The sequence below is a fragment of the Schistocerca americana genome, chromosome 2 (assembly GCF_021461395.2).
Source record: "Schistocerca americana isolate TAMUIC-IGC-003095 chromosome 2, iqSchAmer2.1, whole genome shotgun sequence".
NCBI lineage: Eukaryota > Metazoa > Arthropoda > Insecta > Orthoptera > Acrididae > Schistocerca > Schistocerca americana.
Genome location: NC_060120.1, coordinates 555,441,146 through 555,460,958, shown reverse-complemented (window position 1 = coordinate 555,460,958; position 19,813 = coordinate 555,441,146). Strand labels below are relative to the sequence as shown.

General features: G+C 47.2%; 1 protein-coding gene and 1 non-coding gene across 3 annotated transcripts in view; one reads left to right on the top strand and one right to left on the bottom strand.

Moving 5' to 3' along the window:
- LOC124594412 (protein FAM43A) overlaps positions 1-19,813 on the top strand; it is a 623,045-nt gene that overhangs the window by 194,752 nt on the left and 408,480 nt on the right. The gene's annotated exons all lie outside the window — the stretch shown is intronic.
- Positions 14,128-14,202, bottom strand: Trnat-ugu. Its single transcript has one exon. It is a non-coding gene; the product is annotated as a tRNA-Thr (tRNA).

Below are 19,813 nucleotides of genomic sequence, written 5' to 3'. Positions count from 1 at the left end.
GAAAAAACAGAAAAGTTCCTTGCCACAGTTACACGTCCACACCTGTACGACTTGGATATCTCACAAGGACTGCAAACCGACTTCTTGATTTTTCTGATCTACAAACCTCTGCACGAAATAGTTTTACCTTTAGGCATTCAAGGCAATCAAAATCAGTAGCGGATTGTGGGCGTTTTATTGGCCATTCCGTGCTCCCGCTGATACCGCCTGTGCAAGGTGCAGCCTTCTGCGAGGAGTTTAAGAACTTTTAATCATGCAATGTAGGCTTTCACGGCCGGTATTTGCGATACTGCTGATATTTTATTGATGGGAATGAGACTGTGGTCCAAGGCAAAATTCTCTGGATAACATGTTGTCCTCCACTGCTGGAGATATGATCAGAGGCTTTAGCAACTTAAATACTCAAAACAACTCAGAACGCCGAACTCTTTATACGTATCCACGCAACGGTCGGTTCGTGACGTCATCAAGCTGCTGCCTATGGTCTCGGAACCGCACTGACGAATCGTAGAGAGCTTGCAGAGGCGAACAGGTGGTGCTTTTTGTTTTCTTTAGCTCTAGGGTCCACAACTTCTCTAATTTCAATCCTCCTCCTCTTCTATTGAAATTGATTTGGTGCTTTGCAATTTCTCTGTTCTCTCCTTATATCCTAGCGTAGTAATTACTAGATCTTGCTAAAACCACAGTGTTACAGAAACGAATTTGGTGGTTTCCTGATCCTAGTTCGTGATCTGACTTGTCCGTCTTTCCTAGGCGACAACTGCTCTTGTCTTCCTTGAGGCGGGTGTTAATGCTTCTTTTTGTAGTTCCTATGTACACTTAGTCGTAAATACGCAGGATTTTATATAATCAAGCTGCAGCAAGCGGTTAGTTTAGGTCCTCTGCAGTGTTCAAATATTCGCGCACCTTTCTTGTTGGTTTAAATGCTGTATCAATACCGTGTTTTCTGAGTACTTTACTGAAGCAATCAGTGATAGTTTTTTACAAATGGAAGGAAAACTTTTCCTTTGATTGGTTCTTTTTCATTACAAACACCGGACCTTTTACGACCTACAACTTCCGTATCTCGTTGTCAGATTTGCTACTGAACGCCATTCTTAAATGATCGAGCTCGACCTCAAAGTACTGTGTTCCACAGATACTTTTAGCCGGTCTACTAAAGTTTTGATCATTCCTGTTTTCTGCTTGGGATAGTGATTGGAAGTTTATAGGAGGTATCTATCGGCGTGAGTAGGCTTTCTGTAGACATTATGCCCTGAAGTTTCGTTGGGTTTTCTATTTACCTGCACGTCAAAAAATGAAATTTGACCATATTTCTCCTTTCCCCCTCTAGTGAACTTTATATCGGAAACAGCTGGCAAAGTGCGCATTGCCTGGGTATTCATTTTGCCTATTTTCCATTAGAAACGAAAACACAAAATGAGCTCTGTTTGTAGTGAAGTATCGAAAAAATTTCATTTCCATGTATTCGTGAAAACATCTTCGAAATTATGAAACAGTCGTACAAATAAATATGGATGTACAAATGTGTAAGTACAGTATCCAAATTAAGTAAAACTGTACGGGACAATTTCTGTACGCTGAGCGCAGATGTTTCGTGTGTCAACAGTGTGATTTTCTAACGTGTCTCCATGCCAACGCCTCTTCATGGTCTAGAGACAGGCATTGTTTTTGCCTACAGCCGTTCGTGCTTAGCAGTTAAAGCTGTCAAAAACAGCTACTAGTTGCCACGGATTTCCTTAGCTTGACTCAACTGAACGAGTGACCTAGTAGTAAGGATTAAATGAGTCAAAAGTTTATGCATGAAGCGACAATTTTTTCGCATCTCAGTGTTTATGACGTCATATCTCATGAACTATGGTAGGTTGGTGGTTCGTCCTCCCCCCCCCCCCCCCCACACCCCCCCCCCCACCCCCTCCACGGCGAGTGTTGTCCGAAAGTAAAGAATAGGTATTTAGGTTCGGCTGAAATTGGATCAGTGGTTTAGGACGAGATGTGAAACACACGCGCGCACACGCACAGACTGAGATGACAAAAGTCGTGGGATACTTCCTCTTATAGTGACGGATCTCCTTTTGCCTGCAGTGGTGCAGCAACTAGACGTGGCATGGACTCGACATGTCGTTGCAAGTCCCCTGCTGAAATAATGTGCCCTGCTGCCTCTGTAACCATCTATAATTGTAAAAGTGTACCGGTAAGGGGTTTCTCGTACGGACTGACCCCTCTATTATGTGCAATAAATGTTCGATGGATGGCCAAATCATTCGATCGAATTGTGCAGAGAGTTGTTCAAACCAATCACAAATACACTCCTGGAAATGGAAAAACGAACACATTGACACCGGTGTGTCAGACCCACCATACTTGCTCCGCACACTGCGAGAGGGATGTACAAGCAATGATCACACGCACGGCACAGCGGACACACCAGGAACCGCGGTGTTGGCCGTCGAATGGCGCTAGCTGCGCAGCATTTGTGCACCGCCGCCATCAGTGTCAGCCAGTTTGCCGTGGCATACGGAGCTCCATCGCAGTCTTTAACACTGGTAGCATGCCGCGACAGCGTGGACGTGAACCGTATGTGCAGTTGACGGACTTTGAGCGAGGGCGTATAGTGGGCATGCGGGAGGCCGGGTGGACGTACCGCCGAATTGCTCAACACGTGGGGCGTGAGGTCTCCACAGTACATCGATGTTGTCGCCAGTGGTCGGCGGAAGGTGCACGTGCCCGTCGACCTGGGACCGGACCGCAGCGACGCACGGATGCACGTCAAGACCGTAGGATCCTACGCAGTGCCGTAGGGGACCGCACCGCCACTTCCCAGCAAATTAGGGACACTGTTGCTCCTGGGGTATCGGCGAGGACCATTCGCAACCGTCCCCATGAAGCTGGGTTACGGTCCCGCACACCGTTAGGCCGTCTTCCGCTCACGCCCCAACATCGTGCAGCCTGCCTCCAGTGGTGTCGCGACAGGCGTGAATGGAGGGACGAATGGAGACGTGTCGTCTTCAGCGATGAGAGTCGCTTCTGCCTTGGTGCCAATGATGGTCGTATGCGTGTTTGGCGCCGTGCAGGTGAGCGCCACAATCAGGACTGCATACGACCGAGGCACACTGGGCCAACACCCGGCATCATGGTGTGGGGAGCGATCTCCTACACTGGCCGTACACCACTGGTGATCGTCGAGGGGACGCTGAATAGTGCACGGTACTTCCAAACCGTCATCGAACCCATCGTTCTACCATTCCTAGACCGGCAAGGGAACTTGCTGTTCCAACAGGACAATGCACGTCCGCATGTATCCACCCAACGTGCTCTAGAAGATGTAAGTCACTACCCTGGCCAGCAAGATCACCGGATCTGTCCCCCATTGAGCATGTTTGGGACTGAATGAAGCGTCGTCTCACGCGGTCTGCACGTCCAGCAGGAACGCTGGTCCAACTGAGGCGCCAGGTGGAAATGGCATGGTAAGCCGTTTCGCAGGACTACATCCAGCATCTCTACGATCGTCTCCATGGGAGAATAGCAGCCTGCATTGCTGCGAAAGGTGGATATACACTGTACTAGTGCCGACATTGTGCATGCTCTGTTGCCTGTTTCTATGTGCCTGTGGTTCTGTCAGTGTGATCATGTGATGTATCTGACCCCAGGAATGTGTCAATAAAGTTTCCCCTTCCTGGGACAATGAATTCGCGGTGTTCTTATTTCAATTTCCAGGAGTGTAGTTGTGCTTCGGTCACATGCCAGATAATCATTCATAAAAATTCCATCGATAAATGGCTGCAAATGGTCTCAAAGTATCCGAACACAATCATTTCAGTCAGTGATCTGTTCAGTTGGAACAGAGGACTCAGTCATGCCATGGGAAGACAGCCCACACCATTGTGGAGTCACCACCAGATTCCGCAGTGCCTTTTCGACAACTTTGGTCCATGGCTTCGTGGTGTCTCGAAACCTGCCATCAGCTCTTACCAACTGAAATCTGGACTCATATGTCCAGGCCATTGTTTACCATTTATCTCAAGTCCAACTGATACGGTCACGAGCCAAAGAGAGGCGCTGCAGCTGATGTGTGGTTAGCGTTGGCTAACTGCTGCCGTAGCCCATTAATACCAAATGTCGCTACACTGTGCGTTCGTCGTAGGTCCCACATTGAATTCCGCGGCTATTTCACGCGTCACTGCAGGTCTGTTAGCACTCACAACTCTACACAACCGCCGCTGCTCTCGGTCGTTAAGTGAAGCCAGTCAGCGGCTGCGTTGTCCGTGGTGAGAGGTAATGCCTGGCTGTTGATATTCCCGGCATAATCATGACACTGTGGACTTCTGAATATTAAATTCCCTAACGATACCTGAAATGAAATCTCTCGTGCTTCTAGCTCCAATTATCATTCCACTTTGAAGGTCTGTTACTTATCGTCGTGCGGCCAGAAATACGTCCGGAACGTTTCCTATGAATCACCTGAGTACAAGTACCAGCTCCACCAATGCACCGCCCTTTTATATCTTGTGTACGCGATTCTACCGTCATCTCTATTACTGCATATCGCTATCCGGTGACTTGTCACCTCAGTGTAAATATGTATGTGTGGATTGACACACTACTGGCCATTAAAATTGCTACACCACGAAGATGACGTCCTACAGACGCGAAATTTAACCGAGACGAAGATGCTGTGATATGCAAACGATTACCTTTTCAGAGCATTCACACAAAGTTGGCGCCGGTGGCGACACCTACAACGTGCTGAAATAAGGAAAGTTGCCAACCAATTTCTCATACACAAATAGCAGTTGACCGGTGTTCCCTGGTGAAACGTTGTTGTGCTGCCTCGTGTAAGGAGCAGAAATGCATACCATCACGTTTCCGACTTTGATAAAGGTCGTATTGTAGCCTATCACGATTGCGGTTTATTGTATCGCGCCATTGCTGCTCGCGTTGGTCGAGATGCAATGACTGTTAGCAGAATATGGAATAGGTGGGGTCAGGAGGGCAATAAGGAACGCCGTGCTGGATCCCAACGGCCTCGTATCACTAGCAGTCGAGATGACAGGCATCATATCCGCATGGCTGTAACGGATCGTGCAGCCACGTCTCGATCCCTTCGTCAACAGATCGGGACGTTTGCAAGACAACAGCCATCTGCACGAACAGTTCGACGACGTTTGCAGCAGAATGGACTATCAGCTGGGAAACCATGACTGCGGTTACCCTTGACGCTGAATCACAGACAGGAGCGCCCGCGATGGTGTACTCAACGACGAACCTGGGTCCACGAATGGCAAATCGTCATTTTTTCGGATGAATCCAGGTTCTGTTTACAGCATCATGATGGTCGCATCCTTGTTTGGCGACATCGCGGTGAACGCACATTGGAAGCGTGTATTCGTCATCGCCATATTGTCGTATCACCCGGCGTGACGGTATGGGGTGCCATTGGTTACACGTCTTGGTCACCTCTTGTTCGCATTGACGGCGCTTTGAACAGTGGACGTTACATTTCAGATGTTTTACGACCCGTGGTTCTATCCTTCATTCGATCCCTGCGAAACCCTACATTTCAGCAGGATAATTCACGACCGCAAGTTTCTAGATCCTGTACGGGCCTTTCTGGATACAGAAAATGTTCGACTGCTGCCCTGTCCAGCACATTATCCAGATCTCTCACCAATGGAAAACGTCTGGTCAGTGGTGGCCGAGCAGCTAGCTCGTCACAATACGCCAGTCACTACTGTTGATGAGCTGTGATATCGTGTTGAAGCTGTATGGGCAGCTGTACCTGTACACGCCATCCAAGCTCTGTTTGACTCAATGCCCAGGCGTATCAAGGCCGTTATTACGGCCAGAGGTGGTTGTTCTGGGTAGTGATTTCTCAGGATCTATGCACCCAAATTACGTGAAAATATAATCACATGTCAGTTCTAGTATAATATATTTGTCCAATGAATACCCGTTTATCATCTGCATTTCTTCCTGGTGTAGCAATTTTAATGGCCAGTAGTGTATTATTCAGCAAATTTAGAAATTCAGACAGTTCTTCTTCTCCATGAGTCCATATAGCGAACATATCATCCATATACCGAGACGAATGTGTGAGTGTCTTCTTTGTCGTCTTTCTGCAACGGATGGTAGAAACACCGACCGTCACGGGAAAAATTTCTCTGCTTCCAAACCGGCCATACAGGTTCGGACTACAGCCCATTTGAGAGGATTGGGATAACACCAAACTGTCACCTTCAAACTGAAAAAAAAAACCCATCTCCTCTGCAGCTTGATACGGTCCCAAGAGTCTCCAGCAGCAGACAGGGCTATCGCACACGGTCGGCCAGGAAACGGTGTGTCACAATACCTCTTTGACACGTGGCACACGTGTTGGCTCAGGCTGTGAGGATTGGTGGAGGTCGCGGCACGGAATTGCCAGGTGTGAACGCGGAGATGACCCGCGCGGCCGGACGGCGGTGATCAGGAAGCGGCCATTACGCTGATCGGCCGTCGCGGCACAATTGACAGCTTCCGCGGATCGCGGCCTGCGCCCCCGGCCCCCGGGCTGCGCTCGGCGCGCGGTTCGCTAATTGACTGCGGCGCCTGCACGTGACGTCTCGCTGACAGCCTGCTGACGCTTACAGAGTTGTCGTGGGTAGCCGGGGGGGGGGGGGGGGGGCGATGGAGCTCTGCCGTGGGAGAGCTCACCTCTCAACGCTCAGCTGCGATCGGAAGCTTACAGAGACGGGCAATTTGCAGCGCGTCTAAACGACCGGCTTTTTTTATTTGCTTGCCTGATTCACATTCACTGCTTAGCCAAAGAAACTGGTACACCTGCCTAATATCGTGTAGGGCTCACGCGAGCAAGCAGAAGTGCCGCAACACGACGTGCAATGGACTCGACTAATGTCTGAAATAGTGCTGAAGGGGATTGACACCATGAATCCTGCAGTACTGTCCATAAATCCTTAAGAGTACGAGGGGGTGGAGATCTCTTTTGAACAGTACGTTACAAGGCATGCCAGATAAGTTCAATAATGTTCATGTATGGGGACTTTGGTGGCCAGCGGAGGAATTCGAACTCGGAAGAGTATTCCTGGAGCCAGTTTGCAGCAATTCTGGACGTGTTGGGTGTCGCTTTGTCCTGCTAAAATTGCCTAAGTCCGTCGGAATGCGCAATAGACATGAATTGTTGCGGGTGATCAGACAGGATGCTTACGTACGTGGCCGGCCGGAATGGCCGTGCGGTTCTAGGCGCTACAGTCTGGAGCCGAGCGACCGCTACGGTCGCACACGCTCCACGCCATTACAGAGCCCCTACCAGCTTGAACAGTCCCATGCTGACATGCATGGGCCATGGATTCTTTAGGTTGTCTCCATAACCGTACATGTCCATCCGCTCGATACAATTTGAAACGAGACTCGTCCAACGAGGCAACACGTTTCCAGTCATCAACGAGCCAATGTCGGTGTTGACGGACCTAGGCGAGGCGTAAAACTTTGTTTCGTGTAGTTAGCAAGGGTACACGACTGGATCTTTGGATCCGAAATCCCATATCGATGACGTTTCGTTGACTGGTTCGCACGCTGACACTTGGTGATGGCCCAGCATTGAAATCTGCAGCAATTTGCGGAAGGGTTGCACTTCTGTCATACTGGACGATTCTCTTCAATCGTCGTTGGTCACGTTCTTGCAGGATCTTTTTCCAGCCGCAGCGATGTCGGAGAATGATGTTTTACCGGATTCCTGATATTCACGATACACTCGTGAAATGTTCGTACGGGAAAATCTCCTCTTCATCGCTACTTCGGAGATGCTTTGTCCCATCGCTCGTGCGCCGACTATGGCAGCACGTTCAAACTCACTAAAATCTTGCTAACCTGGCATTCTAGCAGCAGTAACCGATCTAAGAACTGCGTCAAAAACTTATTGTCTTATATAGGCGTTGCCGACCGCAGCACCCGTATTATGCCTGTCTACATATCTCTGTATTTGAATACGCATGCCTAAACTGGCTTCCTTGGTGCTTCCGTGTATATTCTCGAGATGGCCGTTGTCGTTGAAAAAAGGAAAAAAAAGGTTCAGAATGGCTCTAAGCACTATGGGACTTAACATCTGAGGTCATCGGTCCCCTAGACTTAGGATTACTTAAACCTAACTAACCTATAGAGATCATACACATCCATGCCCGAGGCAGGATTCGAAAGACCTGTTTTCATTGGAAAATATGAAACATCCACACAGATCCACGTACTTGTTATAAGTAATAATTCTTACTTTCCCGAAGTTATTTGTGCAATTAAATGCTCCACAACTCTTCAACATTTTACTTTAATGCACAGGAATGCACCGACATTATAGTTTCTGCTAACGGATACTGTGTGGATGCTGTTCCGAAACTGGAGTCAGATCGAGCGTGAAATGGAAACCACAGTGGAAATCCGATGAATCTTTGCACAGAAGCGGTGTCTCTAGTATGTCTGTCGAATGCGTCACATCGCTCTTTGCAGTTCTAAACGCACAGTGAGCACGTAAAGATGCCTAGAAAGTAGTGTCACCCTTCAAGCACGATGGCCTGATGGGAGATGCAGCCCACATAATATAATTGTAAGGCGTCGCCTTCTTCACGACAATAAATATTCGGCCGCACTCTGCAGAGGCAACGATGCTCCTGCAGCGTTTTCGATTTGAAATGTTTGATCACCCCAAATACAGCCAGCCTCTACAGCTGAGTGGTCAGTGGGGCTGACTGCCATGCAGGGAGTCTGGGTTCTTTTCCTGGCTCGCTTGGAGTTTATATCCGCTCGTGGACTGGGTGTTGTGTTGTCCTCATTATTTCATCATCATCATCGACATCCAAGTCGTCGAAGCGGCGTCAAATGATAAGATTTGCACTAGGCGGGCGAATACTGCCAGATGAGGTATCCTAGCCAATAACGCCATACGATCATTTAATTTTCGTCGGAAGAGATAAGACGGAGCGCTAGATCACAGAAATCTTTCTACTTTCATACTTCTGGGTTCAGTGGGTGGGGAATTTAAGGAACAGAAGAAGTAGCAACGAACAAAACTAGTACGTAAATGAATCACAGGAAATGTCGGAATAATGGGACGAAGCTCGCTGTAGATAAGGAGATGATGCCAGTTATGCCTAACGTGATTTATTGCAGGTCTACCGACTGTGAATACCTCCTGTGTCGAAGAATGGTAAACGGAAGTCGGAATACCGATCAAAGTCCTGCAGAGGCCATCAGTGAGGTGTGGGATTCACACACCCTACTTCCCGCCCACAGTTAGGTTTCCTACAATTTCCGTAAATCACATCCGGCGAATACCGGGATGGTTCCTTTAAAATCATCACGATCAGTTTCCCACCCCGTCCCCGCCCGATGGACCCGGTATTCTATCAGTCTCGGTTTCTTTCCTTTTCTGGTTGCCTGCTATAAATTTTAATCAAGCCCTAGTAGCTACAGCAGTATTGCGCGTTCACTAAGCATTATTTAGCTCGTTGCCGGGAGGCAAAGGGAGAGCGCACCGCGGCACGTAGAGGTGGAAGAATGCGAGAGGAGCGCCACCCCACCCTAATCTGGCGTCCCTGTGAAGCAGCAGCTGCGCAGATTGCAAGCGTCGGCTAGCAACCCCCGTCGGAGGCGCTTCGTTTGGTATTCAAATGGCGCGCAGGCACGAGCGGCGGTCTGTTCCGCATTCCGATATCTGCCACCCCTCAGCCGCTGCTAATCACCTCATGCAATTTCGTACTCGTCGGATCGGGAATTCCAGCAGTTTTATTTTCCGTTCGCTCGGAATTTTTAGCAGGGCGGACCAGTATTTTCGTAACATTTTACGCACTTGTTGAAAAGAGTGCCGTGAAAGCATGAAATGGAAAATAAATGGTCATCAACGTACTAGCGCATTCCATTAGTCTGTTCGTGGTTGTAAACTTATGCTTTTCGGAAGTCCGTTTCAGTTCGCATTTGGACGATGTTATCGTTTCTTCTACAGGGTCCAGTCGCATAAATCTGACCACCGCCTATGTTCGACATCACTGTGCAATAACCACTCACAGATGACGCTTGGGAGCAATTGGTGTGGAGGGCATATATAACTTATCGGGGGATGCGGAAAAGTTACATTTGTTGTATTGCGAAAACGGTGCGATTTATCTAACGTCCAAAAGTGCATGATCATTGGCTTTCGGGGCAAGGGTGAAAGCATTTCCAAAGCGGCCAAGTTGGCGAACTGTTAGCATACTGCCGTGGTTGAAGTATACCGAACGTGGCAAAATGGCGCCATAGAAAACTGGCGTCGAGGCAACTGTGGCGCACCACGGACCACAGATGACAGGGCTGAACAACGGCTGCGGAGACCTGTACGGGCAAATAGACGTGTAATTGTTTAGGAACTGGCTGCTCAGATGACCCAAGGGGCTACCGACAGTGTCTCCTCAACGACCGTTAGGAAACGTTGTTACGTTTGGATATCGGCAGCAGACGCCTGGTTCATGCACCCATGCTGACTGCTGTTCAGCGGCGACTGAGGCTGCAATTTGCACGTCAATACCGGAACTGGTTCAAAATGGTTCAAATGGCTCTAAGCACTATGGGACTTACCTTCTGAGGTCATCAGTTCCCTAGTACTTAGATCTACTTAAACCTACCTAACCTAAGGACATCACTCACATCCATGCCCGAGGCAGGATTCGAACCTGCGACCATAGCGGTCGCGCGGTTCCAGACTGTAGCGCCTAGAACTGCTCGGCCATTGCCGCCGGCAATACCGGAACTGGACGTCCGCTGATTGGCGACAGGTAGCCTTTTCAGACGAGTCACTTTTTGTGCTCCATCGGTCGGAGAGCCGTTGGCGTGTACAACTTGAAACGTCTGAAAGCAAATACCCTGAAACAATCGTCGGAATGGTCCGTGCTGGAGGGCATTCACTAGGTGATTGAATCTTTCTGAAGGCACAATGGGTCGACACAAGTATGGATCTATCCTAGGGTATAATGTCCACACCTACATGCCATTCGTTTTCCCGCTGCACCAAGGCATCTACCAGCTGGACAGTGCAACGTGTCACAAGTCGCAGTGTACGTGCGTGGTTCGAAGAGCACGAGGATGAGCTTACCGTACTCTCCTGGCCATCAAACTCCCCGGAATTATACCCTATCGAGAATCTGTGGGATCATCTCGATCGGGCTGTCCGCGCTAAGGATCCTCAATCGAGAAACCTGGCGCAGCTTGCCACGGCGCTAGAGTCGGCATGATCGGCCTTCCATAACCTCAGACTCGTCCTGCACGTCTCGCGTGCTGCAGGAGGTGATTATTCAGGCTTTTGGCAGATGGTCACATTAATGTGACTGGACAGTGTACGGATGCTGATCTGCCAAAATACTGGGTGATCAAAAAGTCAGTATAAATTTGAAAACTGAATAAATCACGGAATAATGTAGATAGGATACAAATTGACACACATTCGTGGAATGACATGGAGTTTTATTAGAACCAAAAAAATACAAACGTTCAAAAAATGTCCGACAGATGGCGCTTCATCTGATCAGAATAGCAATAACAAAGTAAGACAAAGCAAATACGATGATATTTACAGGAAATGTTCAATATGTCCACCATCGTTCCTCAACAATAGCTGTAGTCGAGGAATAATGTTGCGAACAGCACTGTAAAGCATGTCCGGAGTTATGGTGAGGCATTGGCGTCGGATTTTGTCTTTCAGCATCCCTAGAGATGTCGGTCGATCACAATACACTTGCGACTTCAGGTAAGTCCAAAGCCAATAATCGCACAGACCGAGGTCTGGGGACCTGGGAGGCTAAGCATGACGAAAGTGGCGGCTGAGCACACGATCATCATCAAACGACGCGCGCAAGAGATCTTTCACGCGTCTAGCAATATGGGGTGTTATTTTTTTTTTTGTTCCAATAAAACCCCATGTCATTCCAAGCACATGTGTCAATTTTTCTCTCTCTATCTACATTATTACTTGGTTTATTAAGTTTTCAAATTTATACTGACTCTTTGATCACCCGGTATTACGACCACTGCCCAACACGAGAACGAATTCCTCCCGGCGGCGATGCGAGCACGTGCCGTGGTAAGGAAAATGTGTAACTGAATTAGGACAGATTGTTATGGTGGGTCCGGGAAGTGGTTGGAAGACGGTGAAACTACGAGTAGGTGACGAGGTGTTGCATGTCCATGCCTCGTCACAGAACGTGGACGTCGCAGGTTCGCCCGCTGTTCGAAGCAGGGTAAGCGGCCATCCGTGGCAGATCTTACGGCAGAATACAGTGCTAGTGAAGGCCCAACTGTATCGCAGCACACTGTCCAGCGCACCCTGTTGAACATACAAGGTGTAAATTTTAAGTTCACAAACCAGAATAACTCGAAAAACAAGCTCCACACGAAAAAACGTGTAGAATCTAAAGTTCATTATTTTCGAGGGGGACTTCTGCTGCTGCTAAAATTAGCCCGCCACCCGAGCCCCCTGGGGATGGGGCGGGAGGCCCTCATTTTTTAGTGCAGAATCAGGTTCTACATACAAAACTACGTACATTTTCTCTTAAACATTGGTTTTCACTCTTGGTAGTTGGCGCTGTAATTCAAGAAAATCCATGTTCTCATTTTTGCGTGGAAAACGGTTACGGATAAATAAAAGATACTTATTTACTTCGTACATTTTGATTCGCTAAAACTAAAACTCTCCTTCTCTGCCTATAAGGTCGGGTTTGAGAGAAAGTAATTAGTTTTACAAATGTTGACACAAATTTTATTTTTTTCCGCCGGCTAATTTTAGCACCAGCAGATGTCCCCTCGAAATTAATCAGCTTTGGATTCTACACGTTTTTTCGAGTGAAGCTTATTTTTCGAGCTATTCTGGTTTGTCAACTTAAAATATATACCCTGTAGAGCACGCGATCCCTACGCGTCCGTATGTCAACCCAGCGAAATCATCAGTTACGACTGCAGCGGCAAGAGATCATCGGAATTGAGCCATGGGACAATGGAAACGTGTCGCCTGGTCGGCTCAATCACTTTTGATTTTACTCCAGGTCGTTAGTCTACAAAACGAAAGTGTTATTAATTTATTCACGCTTATGGCATTTGATGTCCATGGCTGTGACTTAAACTGCTTACAGAGACATAGTAACCAGGCACTCTTTATAAAGCTTTCGTTCTTTCATCCATCTTTAAAGAGCTTAATCTGCAGCTGCAGATATTATGCACAGGTACCATCTACATTATCATTCACTTGATAGGAAACTGTATCTTAGCGCATTGGATTCATAATTTAATGCGCCACAGCTAGTAACCGGAAGCCCGATGTATCTTCATTCGGTGAAGTGGGGGTAATACATTTAGAAACGTCGTGTTATTCCAGATATGTGTAAACGTGAATGGTCTACAAGTGGCCATCAGATTTGGGGTTCTTGAAACTAACGCAGCCTCTGTTGCTCTCGGTGCCTGCGGAATGTTAAAGGTGACGGCACTGCGGGAAGGCAGACAGGTGCCTGGGTGCGTTGCTAACAGGTCCGCGCGTGCCCAGGCTGCGAGGTTTAAAAAACAGCCCGTGACGCCATGCGTCTAGCGTCTGGTGACTCCGTCAGCTCTCAAACTTGCCCACGACGCAGTGGACTTGGTGTAAGCTGTGAAGTAGAGAGGATGATGATGTTTACAGCAGCCGTTCACATCACGGACAAAATAGCACGTCGACTACGTAGCAGCGAGCTAACAATTCCTGCCTCGCTGGACCAAATATTTCTGTGACACATGTAGGCATTCTGGCAATCAGATTATCATCATCTTCCTGATCTGCAGAGATAGTGAAGCATCCTTTTCCCCTTTTTCCAGGAATGGTGTGTTGTGCAACTAAGCCAACTATGCTCGTGGCCGTAGCAGGGTCAGAGATCTGTCAGCTGACATTTACAGCCAGTTCCTTGTTCAAGTTGCATTTTTTTTTTTTACTTCATTTTCCTTCAGTACCCATCCATTTCTTTGTGGTGGATGGTTTCAGACAGTCACGTCCATTCTGAAATCACGACCTGTAATCATACAAATTAGAATTATATATTAATACCTTCAGCTGCTGACGGGCGTTGATGTATATCAACAGGGACAGATGAAAATGTGTGCCCCGACCGGGACTCGAACCCGGGATCTCCTGCTTACATGGCAAACGCTCTGTCCATCTGAGCCACCGAGGGCACAGAGAATAGTGCTACTGCAGGGACTATCTCGCGCGCGCCTCCCACGAGACCCACATTCTCATTTCATATGTCCACACACTACATTCGTAGTGTCCCTACCCAACACACTCATTACTCGTGGAAGGCATTCTTAACAAATCCCGTAAGAGTTCAGGTAATATGTGTGCATCCGCACAGGAGGAGGTCATGGCCGTTATTGTCAGAACTATATACTTATATGGATATGGTGTGTGTTCTCTCGGACATGTCCGAAAGAACAGAAACCATATCCATATAAGTATATAGTTCTGACAATACCGGCTATGACCTCCTTCTGTGCAGATGCACACGTATTACCTGAACTCTTACGGGACTTGGTAAAAATGTTTTCCACGAGTAATGAGTGTCTTGTGTAGGGACACTACGAATGTAGTGTGTGGACATATAAGGTGAGAATGTAAGTATGTAATCATACAGTTCCCACCATTGTACAAGTGAGTAACCAAATAAGCATTATTCCTCACCATTATACTGTATATATATAACGTGATAAACCTCGTGTGAACATACAGTGTGAAAACTTCCAATCGAACGCAGTTTGCCTGTTTTGCTGCGTTCGATTGGAAAGAATTCATATTGTATTCAGCAATTCGAATTTTGTCATATTGTATCTATGTAATGGTTAATGATGACGAATAATGCATTTTTGTTTACTCCCTTGTACAATGGTGAGAACTATATTCTTACATTTAGCTCTAAGTCCAAGCTTTGAAAATGGACGTGATTGTCCGAAACTAGAAAGAAATTACTACTTTCCCAACTTTGACCGATGCTGAAGGAAAATGAAGATTTTAATAACGCAGGTTGCTGGTCTTAACCTCCAGCAGTATGTTGGAACTTCATAAATAATGTATTTTGCTGTGTAAGCAACAAAAGAATTACAGAAAATGACTTCACGTGCAGTTGCTGTAGCTTTCAGCTGAACTATTCATTGAAAAGAAAGCATACTGATGGAAAAGTTCCACGAAAGACTCCCATGGTGACCGATACTTCGGATATCGTTCAATAACGTAACGAGGAATGTGGTAGAACGTAAGAAATGTGAGAGATGATTACAGGATGACACATGCCTGTACAAATATTGAAGCTGAAAATACAGTAATTCTACACTCCTGGAAATGGAAAAAAGAACACATTGACACCGGTGTGTCAGACCCACCATACTTGCTCCGGACACTGCGAGAGGGCTGTACAAGCAATGATCACACGCACGGCACAGCGGACACACCAGGAACCGCGGTGTTGGCCGTCGAATGGCGCTAGCTGCGCAGCATTTGTGCACCGCCGCCATCAGTGTCAGCCAGTTTGCCGTGGCATACGGAGCTCCATCGCAGTCTTTAACACTGGTAGCATGCCGCGACAGCGTGGACGTGAACCGTATGTGCAGTTGACGGACTTTGAGCGAGGGCGTATAGTGGGCATGCGGGAGGCCGGGTGGACGTACCGCCGAATTGCTCAACACGTGGGGCGTGAGGTCTCCACAGTACATCGATGTTGTCGCCAGTGGTCGGCGGAAGGTGCACGTGCCCGTCGACCTGGGACCGGACCGCAGCGACGCACGGATGCACGCCAAGACCGTAGGATCCTACGCAGTGCCGTAGGGGACCGCACCGCCACTTCCCAGCAAATTAGGGACACTGTTGCTCCCGGGGTATCGGCGAGGACCATTCGCAACCGTCTCCATGAAGCTGGGCTACGGTCCCGCACACCGTTAGGCCGTCTTCCGCTCACGCCCCAACATCGTGCAGCCCGCCTCCAGTGGTGTCGCGACAGGCGTGAATGGAGGGACGAATGGAGACGTGTCGTCTTCAGCGATGAGAGTCGCTTCTGCCTTGGTGCCAATGATGGTCGTATGCGTGTTTGGCGCCGTGCAGGTGAGCGCCACAATCAGGACTGCATACGACCGAGGCACACAGGGCCAACACCCGGCATCATGGTGTGGGGAGCGATCTCCTACACTGGCCGTACACCACTGGTGATCGTCGAGGGGACACTGAATAGTGCACGGTACATCCAAACCGTCATCGAACCCATCGTTCTACCATTCCTAGACCGGCAAGGGAACTTGCTGTTCCAACAGGACAATGCACGTCCGCATGTATCCCGTGCCACCCAACGTGCTCTAGAAGGTGTAAGTCAACTACCCTGGCCAGCAAGATCTCCGGATCTGTCCCCCATTGAGCATGTTTGGGACTGGATGAAGCGTCATCTCACGCGATCTGCACGTCCAGCACGAACGCTGGTCCAACTGAGGCGCCAGGTGGAAATGGCATGGCAAGCCGTTCCACAGGACTACATCCAGCATCTCTACGATCGTCTCCATGGGAGAATAGCAGCCTGCATTGCTGCGAAAGGTGGATATACACTGTACTAGTGCCGACATTGTGCATGCTCTGTTGCCTGTGTCTATGTGCCTGTGGTTCTGTCAGTGTGATCATGTGATGTATCTGACCCCAGGAATGTGTCAATAAAGTTTCCCCTTCCTGGGACAATGAATTCACGGTGTTCTTATTTCAATTTCCAGGAGTGTATATCGACGTACCCAAGTTGTTATCAACTGCGATTCAAGATATGTAAATTTTTTAAGGCAATAATTCGTCAGTAAACTGCGCAAAGTAGAGATTCTTAATCATATACATGTTCGGAGAGCCTTATCTGCGGATGATGATGATGATGATGATGATGATGATACGAAGTCTTCATGGGTGGAGCGTTTTCAGCAACGGATGTGTAACGTGCTCAGTGTTTGCAACTGCAGCGGTCATTATCCTCTTGAAGCGAGCACCTTTACCTTGACCGTAGCCAAATTTGCTGGTTCTTCGCCAGTGAAGGCGGCTGCAGTGTGCACATCGCACACGGCCATCACTGAGCATGGAACACTACGTGATAAAACTACAACTACAACTGCAAGTTCTCGACTACCTCGTCCAAGCGCGGCGGTCAGCACTAACAACCACCAACGATCTATATTTATAAAATCGTAGGCTTCCACCGCCGGAGTCAATTTCAACAAAATATTTGAGTTGTAAGCCGTCTCATTACAAAGTGTCTTAGTCGCCTTGAAGAGATTTCTGCAAGTACAGTAGTTTAGTTCTTTCAGTTTTTGGTAACACAACCCAACACACAAATACTTATTTAAAAGGTGGTAATTTGCTCTATTTTTAGATCTAGAAGACAATTATTTCGATTTTGCTATCTATCGACACCACCATTTGCAATTTTTTTCCTCACAAAGTAATAACGTCTGCACATAAATCTTGTTTTTTAATTACAAATCATGGATAATTAAAATAAAGAGAAACATTCTCAACAAAGACATTAACACATTAACAAATCCGTAAACATTGAGCAATGTAAAAAAGTTGATCAATGTAGTCAAGTATAGGGCGTTTATAAATTAGTTATACTGAAGTAACCTTTAATTGCGCAGTGGTAAATAAATTACAGAAATGTTTGTGTATAAAAGTCTTATTCCCGCCTAACACTATTAATTCCCGACGTCCCGGCTAGGTGGCATGCGGGAATGCGTTACTCCAACAGTCGTCATGGGGGTAGTATAACCGTGCAGGGTTTCATTAATCAAAATCCGCTACTACAATTCAGACACAATTGAGGTTTACGAAAGTACTGCAAGCCATCACCTCAAAAACAGACTGTTGTTAATTGGCACAATCGTTTTGCCGAAACTGTCTGTGTATCACATAGGACGCGGGTGAGAGCTGGCCAGCTGTCTCCGACGCAGCAGTTGAAAAAGTTCGACATTTTACATCGGTAGTCCGGGTAAATCAACTAGACGTGCCATAATTGAACATGTGGAAGGTAAACGGAAACACCTATCACTCAGAACCTACAAACTAGAACTGATGCAAGCTTTAAGAGAAAGTGGCAAAGAAAAAGAAGCTGAGTTTCGTGTAGAAATGTTTAACAAAATGCGTACTAAAGATGATTTTGTTAATAAAATTGTGTTCAACAACTAAGCCAACTTCCACACCTGCGATAAAGTAAATCTGCATAATGTTCGGATATGGGATGAGCAAGAAACGACTTCACGTAATCGAACATGTTCGGGACTCGGCTAAGGCAACGGTTTTTTGCGCTGTAAGCTGCAGCAAACCAACTGCAACTGGGTTTATTGTACATGGACCTGCTTGAACATTATCTAATGCCTCAATTATAACGGGATATCGGTACAGAATTTATTTTGCTGCGAGATGACGCGCCACCATATTATTGTGGTGAAGTTGTCGCGTGTCTCCATAGGACTTGAATTGGACATGGTGGATCAGATCCTGGCCAACACCAGTGGACTTCTGTGTATGGGACTTCATTATAGAGAGAGTTTGTTCCTCCGCTCCGGGAAACTTCGACGGCCTACGACAACGGATAACACAAGCAGTTGGCGCAAAAAGTAGACACAATGAACATTTGTAAATAAAACTGGAAGATATACTGCATTCAGTGGTGCACCAAACATCTGTTTAAGTTATTTAGCTTTTCCACAGTTAAAAGTTACTTTTGTATTACTAATTTATAAACATTCTGTATATGACAACGAGAAAATTTGCAGCGAAGCAAATATGCACTTTTATATTACTGTCATAGAAAAAAAAATGAAAGAACTACTTGCGCCTTTACAGATGTTCTCACTATGTAGTTGTAAATACTGTGTTATTCTCGGCTGAGGCTCTTGTATACCGAGAAAGGAGAACCGTTACTTCAGCTACTGTAGCGCCGACACGGTGGATTCTGCTGTTCCTGCCAGTAGGGCGTAAAAGGGGATAGGTGGTGCTGTGGAGAGCAACCGTAGGCGATGGTCTGTGCAGTTTCGGGCTTAATGAGAAGCTTTCGTGGCGTTTGTCTCGTTTACGGGAAAGCAGACAATGAGCAGGCGGCGCGTAACCGCAAAGCCACGGCGTAAATGTCTCGCCAGCGCTCCCCGGCGTACTTGTTGCTAGACAGCTGTGAATGTTCATCCAGTGTGGAGGGAGTTCGGCTGTAGAGGCGCCAACAAACCAGACATTTGGAAGATTCGTTATGTCTAGCATCAAATCATGAAAGTCATTTCTCCCATATAAAATGGAGATATCAACATAAAATCGAAGCAGTTGCGACTGTATTGCCTAGTCTCATTATTCAGTAGGATAGATGTATGGCGGTTAAATTTAAATGCAGTTTATTTAACGTAATCTATGAGTATTTTTACATTACATTCTAAAGTTTTTTCGAGAGTAGGAAACGCAAATCTTCGAATATTTAACACCCTGTTGTCTGTTGTGCATCGTCTCCATTATCTGAAGAAAGTGTCTGGACTCGTTTTTCAACTTCGCGTAACGACATGTAGCTCATGTTTTTTCGCAAATCTAGCAGCTGAACTGATTTTCTTACGTTCTTCTCAATCTGCATCTACATCATACTCCGCAAGCCACCTAATGGTGTGTGATGAAGGGTACTTTCGGTTACACTATCTGATCCTTACAACCCTTTTCCACCCGCGAATAGTACGTGGGAAGAATGATAGTCGGTAAGCCTCTAGATTGGCTCTAATTTCTCGAATATTCTCCTCGTGGTCA